Source organism: Cavia porcellus, unplaced genomic scaffold, assembly GCF_034190915.1.
Source record: "Cavia porcellus strain 051 isolate PalLab524CR breed Dunkin Hartley unplaced genomic scaffold, mCavPor4.1 scaffold_2, whole genome shotgun sequence".
Lineage (NCBI taxonomy): Eukaryota > Metazoa > Chordata > Mammalia > Rodentia > Caviidae > Cavia > Cavia porcellus.
The window spans coordinates 107,580,784-107,594,482 of record NW_026947485.1 but is presented as its reverse complement, the minus strand read 5'-3'; positions in this window follow the sequence as shown (position 1 = coordinate 107,594,482).

Here is a 13,699-nt window from a genome sequence, read left to right as displayed (position 1 = left end):
CAGACTCATTTCTAAACATTTGAAAAGTAAGTACTCTGGAGGGTTTGTTTGGGCCGCAGTCAGTTTGTACTCTTGGGGAGGGGATGCCCTCAATTTGGGAAGCGGGGACCTCCCGAGGACAGAGTCAATTGGTTTTTTTGGGACAAATCTTGTCCATTTGTATAGTTTTGGGGATGAACTTTGTCCATTTGTGACTCTGCCCCGGGAGGGGAACCGCTCCGTTGATTAATTTGTTAATTCCTCCAGATCCCAAAATTTGACCAATTTTTGAGCAAAGGCCATTTTTGCTGCAGTGTTTCTTGTCTTGTATGTCTGTCTTTGTGTCCATTTGTTCTAATTGTTCTCCTTTTGGTTACCCCAAATCTAACAGAACATTCTCTCCTAGGAACTCCTTCTACAAGCCCAAAATGGACAAAGGGATTTAGATATTTGTGTTCAGTGTTTCTGTACTTTAGAATTGTCTGCCTGTTTGAATTTGTTACTAACTTAGGGGCTTGTTGCCCATTTCTGTTGCAGGATCCATATGGCTTATTAGACTCAAGGTTCATAATAGGAAAAATTATTTCCTTTAGCTCACCAAACTGTGCATGAAGCAACATTTGTGTCTTTAATGTTGTGGTGCCTTGTTTAACGTTTTAGTCCTCAGTTGATTTCTTGCAACCTCAGCATGCCTTTTAAAAAGAGTTTCTTTCTGGTTAAAATGTAAACATATGTGAACATATATGAATATTTATGGTTTTTAAGAATCATATCAACTTTACCAAGTAAAAACCAGGTCATACTATATTTGAGCCAGTTAAAAGGTTATAGTTTTTTTAAAAATACAGCACTTTAATGTGGTAAAAAGACATAAAATAATTAAATATGTTTTAGACTACTAAAAGGTAACTTCAAGGGTTTTGTTGAGAGTCTTAATGTTGTCTGAAAAGCGAGAGGAAAGGTAATTGACTGGTAATAGTAAAAAAAAGAGGGACAACGAAAGTGGTTTTGTCTTCAAGTAAAATGTAAAAATGTCTGGCTGTGCCAGAATGTGGAAGAAGATAAAAGCTCAACTTAGGGGTATATTGTAAGTTGTAGAAAGCTCGAGAGGATGTGAATTTTATTTGTCTTGGTTTATAGTACTGCAAATAACAGGTTTGACAAGAAGTAAATGTGTTCAGAATTTGACAGTATTAGGTCAGTTTTGGTAGATTTATTCATAAGATTGGTAAACCTTTGCTGCAAAATGTTTCCATTAAAATGAGATTATAGGTGATTATAGAGATAAGATACAAGTTCTTGCATGTGCTGTGAACATCTGGGAGATTATGCAGCACAATTTTGTTAGCTATGAAAAAGCCCTTTTTTGTTAAGAATGTAATTTCAGTAAAATGATGGGCTGCCATGTGGCACCCTGGGACAAAAAGCGGTGTGCCATCCAGATGAAGCCTGCTCTCTGATCCAGAATGCCAAAACCATGTTCTCCTTTTGTCCCACCCTGATTGAACAACCAGAGGTAAGGAGGTTTCTCCAGTATTGCCAGTTGTTCTCTTTGCAACTCAGTTGTCCCCACATGTTAGACAAAAATTGCAAAGTTTTGAGAGATTTTTAAAAATGCCCCTCAGCCAGTTAATAGAGATAGCACAAAAGGTCTTTGAAAACAGGGAGAATTTACAAGAAGCTCCCAACAAGAAGATAACCAAGGTGTTAAAATTGCTCTATGAGAGAGAAACTTAAAAAAAAAAGTACAGGAGTTTCTGGGGGCAGTTGGATACTGTAGATTATGGATTCTAAATTTTACTGAAACAGCTCACCCCCTATATGACTCCCTTAAGGGAGAAGCTCACTGAACTGGACTGATGAATGTGAATGGGCCTTCCAGCAGCTCAAGTGGGCCTTAACAGAAGCCTGAGCCCTGGGACTCCCTGATGTTACCAAGCCATTCACCTTGTTCATAGATAAACTCAAGGGCACTGCCAAAGGAGTCCTAACCTGGGACATTGGCCCTTGGAAGAGGCCTATAGCCTACCTCTCCAAAAGACTTGATCCAGTGACAGGAGGATGGCCTCCCTGCCTGAGAATCCTAGCTTCTGTGGCAATTTTTACTTAAAGAGGCTAAAAAAAACTTACTTATGGACAAAATATTTCAGTGGTGATCTCCCACAGTTTAGAGACTCTTATCAAAACCCCTCCCAAAAAATGGCTTTTGAATGCTAGAATTTCACACTATCAGGCCCTGCTCCTAGACCCAGAGTTGATAGTTTTCAAGACTTCTTCAGCTTTAAACCCAGCCACCCTTATGCCTGACAATGACCTGGAGGAACAAATGACACCTCTCCATGAGTGTGCTGACATCCTTGAACTGCAGCAGAACCTACGGGCTGATCTTACCGACCAGCCTTTGGGAAATGCCGACAACTATTTCACTGATGGAAGCAGCTTCATCCAGAACAGCAAACGAGTGGCCGGGGCAGCAGTGACCACCAAAAAGGAGGTACTCTGGGTTAAGCGGTTAGAGCCTGGCACCTTTGCCCAAAAGGTGGAGCTCATTGCTTTGACTGAGGCACTAAAACTAGCCACAGGAAAGAGGGTAAACATCTATACTGACAGTAGATAAGCTTTTGCTACTGCACATGTACATGGACCCATCTATCAGGAGCGAGGTCTCTTAACCTCGGCCAGGACTAAGATAAAAAAATGCTCCACAGATCCTAGACTTGCTGGCAGCAGTCTGGCTGCCTCAGCGGGTTGCTGTTATTCACCCTAGGAAACAATTTGGCAGATCAGGCCACTCAAAAAATAGCCACTACATCAGAGGGGCCAACAGAGGAGGTAATTGCTTTGATGTTGGTTCCTCCCACTTTATCAGAACTGGTCTACATAGAGAAGGACCTGCAGTAAGCATCTCAACTTGGAGCGAAGTTCCCCACCCCAGGGGGCTGATTCCAGTTACCTGATAAACGAGTACTATTACTGAAGGCACTAGGATGGGAGCTATTACACTGGGCTCACCAAACTACCCATTTAGGGGGAATTAAACTTGCAGAATTGTTCAGAACTCAGTTTTTTATTCCAAAACTCTGCAAACTGACTGCTTCTTTGAGCTCCAGATGCCCACAGTGCTTGTTAGTCAACTCAGCCAAGAGCTCTACGCTGGAGACCACCCAACATTGAGGAATTGTTCCAGGAGAACATTGGGAAGTAGACTTCACAGACATGGTGAAGCTTGGTTTACAGGGGCACCGATATCTCTTGGTATTAGTAGACACCTTCACTGGCTGGGTAGAAGCTTTCCCTACTAAGTCTGAGTCAGCCTTAGTGGTAGTTAAAAAGCTATTGCATGAGATCATACCTTGATTTGGCCTCCCACTATCAATGGGTCTGATAATGGCCTGGCTTTCATAGCCCAAGTCACCCAAAAGTTAGCACAGGCATTAAAGATCAATTAGAAAACTCCACTATGCCTATCAGCCACAAAGTTCAGGGAAAATAGAGTGTGTGAACCAGACTATTAAGGATACTTTAGCTAAATTGTTCTTGGAAACTGGTGATAATTGGGTGAGCCTTCTTCCCTTTGCACTGTTAAGAGCTAGATGTACCCCATATGTTTCTGGAATTTCTCCCTTTGAAGCCATGTTTGGGAGGCCCCTGCCATTGGTTCCAAGATTGTCAGAAGACAAATTAGCTGAAATTACTAATCAAGATCTTATTAAGTCCCTGCAGACTCTCCAACCCGTGTTGACGTCAATCAACCAGCTGTTTAGACAAAAACACCCAGATCTGCCTTCAGACACACCCCTCAAGACATCCGGGGACTTCAGTCTTGGTGCAACACCTCCACCACGACTCCCTTGAACCCTGCTGGGAAGGACCTTTCACCTTGGTGCTCAGCACTCCCACCCTGCTGGGAAGGACCTTTCACCGTGGTGCTCAGCACTCCCACCACCGTCAAGGTAGCAGGAAAGACTGCATGGATTCACCATACTCACGTCAAGCCACTGGAAGCAACAGACAGTGAGGAGTGTTCTCAATGGACTATACAGTGGACTGGTAACCCATTAAAGTTAAAATTTGTTAAGGACTCCTAGTTATACAAATCATGTCTATATTGTGATATGTAGTCTGGTACTCAATTGTGACTGTAACCCATGGGAATGGAGATTGGGTTATTTCAGATGAAAAGATTAAAGAGGAGTGAGGCAGGTCTAAGGGTGACACAAACCAAATCACTATTGACCTGTGTACGCTCTTTAATGGTAATTTGATTAATAGAGTTGGTTACACAGTCAAGGGCCACTGTTGTTATCGCCTTGCACCTCAGATTCTCAACAATGATTTAAAAAAGACATTGATAACACAGCTTTATATGTGTGTTCCAAAAACCAACCAGACCCTAGTTATAACATTTATTGTGCCTCAGATCCAGACCAACAATACTGTTATGCATGGTCATGTGTTACTGGAGGCCTAAATGGGTATTACAACTCTGAAAAATACCTTGCTATCAAGTATATAGGAAACAAAAATTGTAAAACTGAGCATACCTGTAACCCAATTCAGCTGACCTTCCTAAATCTAACAGATCCTTGGTGGCAAGGACAGAGGCTTACTTACACTATTAAGAGCTACAAAACTGGATATGACCCTGGAGTTAATATTAATATCCTAGAAGAGGATATTAATATTAATATCCTAGAAAAGCTCTTGTGGTTCAATATAAAAGGAAGGGTCATCCAGTGGTGGCCCCTACCCCAGTAGGAGTACCTAAGTCTATCCCAAGTCAATTCCGGAGGCACACTCCAATGCCCCCAGTAGCTAAAGCCCTCTGTAATGGTACTCTATACAAGCCAACCCCATGTTAAAATGTGCATGTGGAAAAAGAAAGGGAACCTCGAATAGTGGATGAAAATTGAGGTACCTAGCTCAGATCAAACCCCAATCCAACCTGCAGCCACTAAGAGGCCAAAAACCAATGCAGTGTTCCCAGCAGAAACCTTCTTAGCCTGATCTTTACTGGTTTGCTCGTCTTTTGAGCTACAATCAGAATCTCCCAGACAGAACAGACTAAGCAATTCTAGTCTATGCTTTCAGATAATGTCTCCAAACATTTCCAAACTCTTCCCCCAAGCCAATCTCAAAGACTCTTGATCCACATAGTTAGGTAAAATTACAGAAACAACCCCATTCCTCATAGCAAATTCTGTCTTTATTTTTCTCTAGTAGTTGAGACAAAATACCTGATGCCAAAAGTTAGGAGAGAAAAGGTTTATTTAGCTGTCAGTTTGTAGAGATTTCAGTCTATACTCAGTTGGTTCCAAGGCCAGGTTATGTGGCTAAGGGGCACCTGTTCATGGTGGCTGAAAGTTAAAAGAGTGAAAAGTTGCAAAGTATGCCTCCTCCCCTGTATGCCAGCTACCTGCCCTTTGGCAGTGCAGCATGCACATCACCAGTCCCAGTGCTAGACAATGAACCAATCACAAATGCTAGACTCAGCTGCCTTTGAAAGGCCCACCCTTCCGTGGACACATGAGGCTTTGGGGGAACAACCAAGAACAAACCATAACAGATGGTTTTTAACAAATTGAAGTAAAGACCATCCATTTCAACTTTTTCTAGGGTTTTTATCATGAATGGGTACTCAATTTTGTCAAAGACTTTGAGATTATCTTGTGATTTTTTGTCTTTAGCTCTGTTAACATGATGCATTACATTTATTGATTTGCATATGTTGAACTCTCCTTGTGTCCCTGGGACAATTTCTACTTGATTATGGGATATAGTCTTTTTTATTTGCTGCATTGTTTGCCAGTGTCTTACTGAAGATTTTATAACTAGATTCATTAGGGAGATTGGTCTATAGTTCTCTCTCTCTCTCTCTCTCTCTCTCTCTCTCTCTCTCTCTCTCTCTCTCTCTCTCCTGGGAGGCAGGGAGGTCCTTCTCTGGCTTTGGTAACAAGGTGATAGTTGCTTCCTGAAATAATAATTTTTGGGAATATTATTTCTTTTTCAATTTCATTAAAGAGTTTCAGCATTAAATTAACAGTGAATCTATCAGGAACTGGGCTGTTTTTGTAAGTAAGTTTTTAAATCACAATTTCAACTTCATTGACAGATTATTTAGCATTTTTATATCTTCTTGTTTCAGTTTTGGGAGTTTATATGTATCTAGAAATGTGTCTATTTCTTCCATGTTTTCTACCTTTTAGAGTACAGGTTCCCAAAGTAGGTATTAATGATCTTCTGGATTTCTACAGGATTCATTGTGATTTCAACCACTTCATTCCCTTTTTTTATCTTTTCATTCCTAATTGCATGAATTTAAGTCTCTGCTTTTCTCTTTTTGATAAGGTATATTGATATTTCATGTCTGCTTTAGTACAGTGAATCTATCAGGAACTGGGATGTTTTTGTAGATGAGTTTTTAACCACTTCATTCCTTTTTTTTTCTTTTCATTCCTAATTGCATTTTTTTGGGGTGGTGGGGATCAAATTCATGACCTCATGCTTGCCAGGCAGGTACCTATACCACTGAACTTAATCCCCAACCTCTTGTTAATATTTCTTTTATGTAGTTGGGTGCACTGAAATGTGGTGCATATACATTTATGACTATTATGGTTTGGAGATTTCATTTAACAACTAGGACCTTCTTTGACTCTTTGTATCAATCTTGGCTTGAAGTTCGTAAGCTCTTCTATTTTTTTTATCACATTGTCTATAAATAGAATAGCTACTCCTCCTTTTATCCAGGTTCTTGTCACATGGAGTATGGTTTTCCATCCTTTGCTTTTTTGTCTCTGAATTTCTTTTTGAGTTACATGTGTTTCTTGTATGCAGCATATTCATGTATCTTGATTCTTGATTCATTCTGCTAGTTTGTTTTGATTGGTGAATTGACACTATTTACATTGTTGGTGATAACTCATGTGTATTGGCTTCTCCTTCTCATATTGTTTTCCTGTTGTTGGTTTTGTCTTTCCCTGCTGTTTAATCCCTTGCCCTGCCTGGTGGCTTCTTTCCACTGCTGTTCTTGTAATTCTGGTGATCATTTTTTCTTTCTAAAATATTCTTTAGAGCATTTGGAGGCTAGTTTGGTGGTCATGAATTTCTTCAGTTGTTCTTTTTCATAGAAGTATCTTATTTCTCTACTGATTTTGAAAGATAGTTTTGCAGGCTACATCAATCTGGGCTGGGAGTTGTTTTCTCAAACTCTCCTTGATTTGAGGGTTTGTGTTGAGAAGTTTGTTGTGATTCTGATGGGCTTTCCTTTATAGGTGGTTTGTTTTTCTTTAACCACTTTTCCTATTTTGCTCTTGTGCTGAATTTCTGGAATCTTGATTATTATATTCCTCATTGTAGATTTATTTTGCTCATGGATATTTGGATTTCTATATGCTTCACTCATTTGTATGTTGAATTCTTTATCCATGTTTGGGAAGTCTTCTGCCATTCCTTCTATAGAGAAGTGGTTTTTTACAGCATTTGCACTACTTTCAGCAATATCATTGACCTCAATCAATCTTATGGTATTCTTCTTTGCTTTATCTTCTAGCTGTTGGGCTGATTTTTCATGGTCCCTTACTATTCTTAAGATACCTGTCTTTTCATGGTTGCTAGCTGCCTGTTTTCTTGGTCTGATATTCTACCCTCACCTTCATTCAGTCTGTTGCATATACTTTCAATAGAATTTTAAATCTCCTGGATTTCTGTTTGGATGTTTCATGGATTCCATTTCTTTCCTGTGATAGGCACTCGTGGTTTCCATCGTTTTCCTAAGTGTCTCTATTTTTTTCATTTTGGCTGCTCTACTGTCTTTAATTTGGGCTATCAATATTTTTTTGTTCACCACAGAGTTTATTTTTTCTATAGTCTCATCCATTTGTGTTTTCACTTCTCCTTCTATCATTTCAGAAAGTTCTAGTGGGTGGCTTCCCATTTCCTCTATCTCACTGTGCTCTGTACTTGTCTAGGTGGGCTGGAGGTATGGGGTTACATTTTGCTTTCATATCCTGTCATTTTGTATTTTGTACTTTAATTTGTTTTCTGTGTTGACACTTGCAGATTTATTATAATAAATAGCTTTATTCCTAGAATTGAGGCCTCCCTAAGAAATGACTATTCCTCAGGGATGTCTTCTAGGTGTAGGTGGTTCTTGGTTTTTGTATGTATTCCAATAAGCAATGTATTAAGGAAGAGAAGTTGCTATTTATTTGGCTCAGCACCCATTTCTTTGGTTCTGGATTATGATGATGGTTATGTCCCTTGATAGCTACAGTGTTGTCATACAAGGGCAAAAAAACCTGTATAACAGATATGACATCTTGGCTAAAGTAGTACAGTTAGCAATAACAATAGCATAAGCACAGCCTAGCTAGGTAACTGTGGTAACTATTAACCTGATACCTTTAACCATAGGAAAAAGTTCTACAGTTATATAACAAAATCCAACTTATACCAAGCACTTCTATGTAATGATTTTTGCTTTAGTAGAGTGATTTTACCCTGTACAGGAAGATTTAAGTGGGAGGGGCACAAGATACAAAGATGAGGACAGATATAGTAGAGGCAAAGATGGAGGTCAACGGATGTTACCCAAGTTTTGGGAAACTGGAGAACACTGAAGAGAAAGAATGAAAGAGAAGGCAAAAGAATATTAAACGAACCAGAAAGAAAGAGTCAGTGTTCACTCACTATGAAAATACCATGAAATCAGGTCAGAAACAGAGCTCAGTGGCATAAGCACCTGCCTGGCAAGGGCAAGGCCCTGAGTTCAATTTCTGGTACAAAAGAAAGAAGGAAAGAAAAAGAAAATATAAATCAAGAGATATAATTGAGAAAAGAAAGAAAGAAGACAAATAGAAACAAAACGGTAAGAAACCTAAATAGTGAAAAATTTTAAAGGGAAAAAAAATACCAACCCCAACAGAGTAAGGAAAGCTAATCAAAGAAGGAAAAAAAAAAAGAATAAAATTTCCCTGGTGTCACAGTTCTGTAGTAGTGTCCAAGCTGGATCCCAGAAATGTGCAGTACAATCCTGCCCAGTTTGCAGTTTGATTTGTACTCAGTATGGGAATGATTTTGGACTCTGGGTGTGGGGGCTGGGACTGTTCTTAAGCTGATAACATTATGGATGTTCACTTCTCCTTGCCGTGGCTATCTCTAATGTGCTTTCCTGGTTGCTATGGTGCCCTTAGGTAGAGAAATCCCAGGTTTATTCAATTGGCTCCTTCCAGATCTTGTATAGCTTCTTCCTCTATTCCACATCACTGATTTCTTGTATGCTGGTCGTTGGGTGGGAGAAGTTTCCTTGTCCCACTGCAGGCCATGGTTGCTTGCCCATTTATGCTGCTGGACCAGGCTGCTTTGTTGGTCTCAGATCAGAGGACACTTCCAGTCCTTTGTATTTAGGGCTAAGACATTTTTTGGTGCCCATCAGAATGGAGTCTAGGTGGTTCCATTCCTCCCTGTCTGCAGAATGCCCTCTAGTCTTCTCTGACCTCCTGGAAGTCTACTGTGACTAGATGGCCTTTCCCTCATTCCACTCTGGGATGCGACGGTGAAGTGACCCAGGACTGTTCTGCTTCTGAAGATGGTCCTGAGCCTTTTGAAATAACACGGTGGCCCCACCCACCTGCTTCCGTCCCATTTGTCTGTGTGCCAGAGTACAGCACCTCTTCACTTCACTCACCAGCCACTAGCTTGTAGTTCCACTGCTATCTCAGACTTTTCCTGTTCCAGTCGTTTACATTTAGGGTTTCTTAGTACTTTCATTTCTGCTTCTTTGCCCATCTGTTCTTCATGCTGTCTACTTTATATATTACAGGTCTTAGCATATTAATCATAGTTTTAAATTCTTTGTCTGACACAAACTTAAATATCACATGGTTTCTTCTTATATGAGAAACCTAAAGTATAAATAAGTTAAAGAGCAATCAAATATAATAAGAAACAGGGGGAAAAAAGAAGCAGGGAGATAGAACTTCTACAAAAGGGGAGGGGGGCAAAAGAAAAGGCAGAAGGAAGACGGGAAGAAAAAGGGATGTAGAAATAATTAAGATGTGTTACAGACATGTACCAAATCACAATGAATACAATCATTATTTACTGCAAGTACTTACTAATTCAAAAAATTCCTGGTCTGATAATTGCAACATCCCTGCTATATCTGAACATGTTCTGATGCTTGCTCTATTTCTTTAAAGTGTGCCTTACAATTTTTTTGATAGCTATGTATACTATACTGGGCAAAAAGAACTGCTAAAATCAGGCCTTTGGGAGTGTGGTAAGGTATGAGATGATGGAAAAATTCTCCAGTTCTATGATGAGGTCTCAGTCTTTTAATGAGTCTATGCTTTTGTGTGCTTCCCCCATCTCCTTGCATGGGAGAGGATGACTAGAGAAAGCTGGAAGTAGATATTCTTCTTCTTTCATTTCAGTTAGATAAGTGCTCATCAGGTTAGTCTCTGGTTAAACAGTTTCTGAGGGTGAATTTAGTTTAAAAGAACAAGCTTTACTGGAGTGTTTCAAATATGTTCTTACCCCTCCCTTCTGGAAGCTCTCAAACTAGATGAGATCTTTCTTCAGTAAACACTGAGGATCTCTTCCAACTCCTGGAGATAAAACTTGCAAAAGTGTGGAGGAACCTCCATCCCATGACTGGATCACTCTAGGGATTCTCTCTGTCTGTCTGTCTGTCTGTCTGTCTGTCTGTCTGTCTCTCTCTCTCTCTCTCTCTCTCTCTCTCTCTCGACCACCTGGACAGCTCTCCTAGAATAGAGAACGGTTACCTCCACTTTGGCTAAACCTGGCCCTATCTCCATGTACTGTTATGTTCAAAGTTGGCTAAGATATTTCCTTTGGCTTTAAGCAATGTAAGTAGTGCTAGCTGAGGTACTGATGCATAATCTTTGAAGCTAGGTGACAGTGGGACAGTTACTGTTTCCCTGCCCTGTAACTCCCTAGACACGGTTGAGCCTGGCAGGATGCACAGTCACCACTTTGGGGTTGTCAACTGGGTTTGAGCCTCAAAATAAGACAATCTGATTCCCCAGGGTAGAAAAGTTTGCACATCAAGCTGCCTGAATACTAAAGGCTACCTCAGTTGTGTTATGCAGATTAGTTTTTCTGCATATCCTTCTCCCTGTGTGTTGCAGAGGTGATTTCAGACCTTTTATCATAGTCCAGCTCACAGTACTCATGTATTTCCTCATTCTCACAGTCACTTATCCTCAAGTCATTCCCTTCTTCATGAATTAATAAAATCCACGTTAGGCCTGGGTTGAGGCCTTGTTTGGATGAGGCTTCATCCTGGCTGGACTTAAGACCCCTTGGCTGCCCATAATTATAAATATGTCTTAGTTAGTATCTTTATTCTCACCATGGGTTGCACAGGAACTCATTGGAATTCCAATAATGTTTCCATAGGATTATAAATTTAAACTTTGGTTTATTTTTGTCATGTTACTGTTCTTCTGTTGGTTTTTTACCTTTCCCCTCTGTTTAATTGTTTGCCTTGCTTAGTGGCTTTTTCCTGTTGGTGTTCTTGAAGTTGTAATTATTTTTGTGTCTGTCTAGAATATCTTTCAGTATTCTTTGCAGGGTTGGCTTGGTGGTCATGAAGTTCTTCAGCTGTTCTTTGTCATGGAAGTATCTTATTTCTCCATCAATTTTGAAGGACAGTTTTGCAGGGTACAGCAATCGTTTTCCTTTAGGATCTTAAATACTTCACTTCATGATTTTCTTGACTTGTGTTGAGAAGTCTGCTATTTCCTTTATAAGTGATCTATCTCTTCTCTCTAACAGCTTTTAATAGTCTGTTCTTATGTTGAATTTCTGGGATGTTGATTATTATATGTCTTTGTGTAGATTTATTTTGGTTATGGCTATTTAGAGTTCTATATGCTTCACTTATCTCTGTGTCAGTTTCCATTCCCATGTTTGGGAAATTTTCAGCTATTACTTCTGTAAGTAATCTTTGCTACCACTTGTGTTGTCACCTTCTTTTTCATTTACACCTATTAATCTTATATTATTTTTCTTTGCATCATGTTGCAACTGTTGAATTGTTATTTCCTAATTCCTTGTCATTTTTAAAAAACCTTTCCTTTTTGGTTCATTAGCTGCAATTTTATCTTTGAGGTCTAAAAGTCTGTCTTCAGTTTCACTGAGGCAGTTTTATTAACTTTTGATGGAATGTTTGATTTCCTGTATATCTCGTTGAAACTGTTTCATACATTCTGTTTGTTTCTTATATTGTTCATTCAAGATTTCCATATTTTTGGAAATATGGAAATTTTTAAAAATTTTTCCAAATTTTTTAAACTATGTCTTCTTTAGACTTGTTCAGCATTTCTTTTATTACATTTATCATTTCTTCTTTTACCTGGGAGATTATTTCTGATATGAATTCCTTTATAGCCTCTTGGAATTGTTTCTTTAATTCAGCTGCTATCATTTCAGGAGTTTCAGGTCTATGGCTTACATTTCCTTCTATATCCATGTCTCCTCAGCTTGTTTGGGATGGGCTGCAGGTTTGAGATTGCATTTTGCTCTTTCGTTTTGTCATTTTCCTGTATCCCCCTGGGGAAGCTGAATGCAAGGTCTCACTTGTTTCTTGGGCTGAAAATAACTGTCTGTACTGCAGAGAGTTTCCCCAGCTGAGTGGAGGACATTAGTCAAGCCTTACCCAGTCCCTAGTGATGCATGTAGGCTCCTCAAATGTGGGGCATACATTTGATGGGCCTTGAATACACCCCATGTGGCACTCTGAAGCTCCCTGGGTGCTTAAGGTTGCTAGGCAGGACCCTACTAGGTTCTGAGTAGAGTACCAAGGCTGAACAGCTAGATGAAGTATACTGTGCAGGCCTTCAGCTCATGCTTCATGGGACACCAAAGCTCCACAGGTGCTTGGGGTCAGGGTGGGGCCCTATCAGGCTCCTCCAGTGATTGAAGGTGCTGAATGGGGCCCTACCAGATTCCGAGCAATGTGCTGAGCCTGCACAGCTGGATGGAGATTGCTACACAGGCTTTATGCTTGCAACATGGAGCACAGGTAGCTCCTGGCTACTTCTAAAAGTTAATAGTCTTTAGATAGTTAATTCTACTCTATGACTGTTGAATACTTCTTTTATATTAAAGTAGGTATAGTTATTGCATTTAGTAGTCATTTGCCTTATGTCAATACTTAGTTTTCTTAGTATTTATGTTATAATTATAGATCTCTTTTCTAAGGTTAAGGACAGTACATTATTATCCAGGTGTGGTAGCACATTCCTGTAATCCCAGCACTTGGCAGCCTGAGGCAGGAAAATCATTGCAAATTCATGACCAACCTGAGCTAGAAAGTGATACAAAGTGAGTTCAAAGCCAGCTCAACTGCTTAGTGGGATCTTACCTTGAAAACACACACAGACTGCCTTAGTTACTTTTTACTCATTGCTGGGACAAAATACCTGAAGCCCAAAGTTGGGAAAGGAAAGGTTTATTTCTTACAGTTTTTGGAGGTTTCAGTCCACACTCAGTTGGCTCCAAGACAGGTGGGCATGGCTGGACCACCGTTCATGGCAGCTGCAAACGGCAAGCTCAAACCAACAAAGAGAAAGACACACCTTCTTCCTTCCATTACATCACATCCTGGCTCCACCCTATGTGGGTGGAGCACTGACACAATCAACCCAAGCACTAGACAATGAACGAATAACAAATGCACAATTCAAACTCT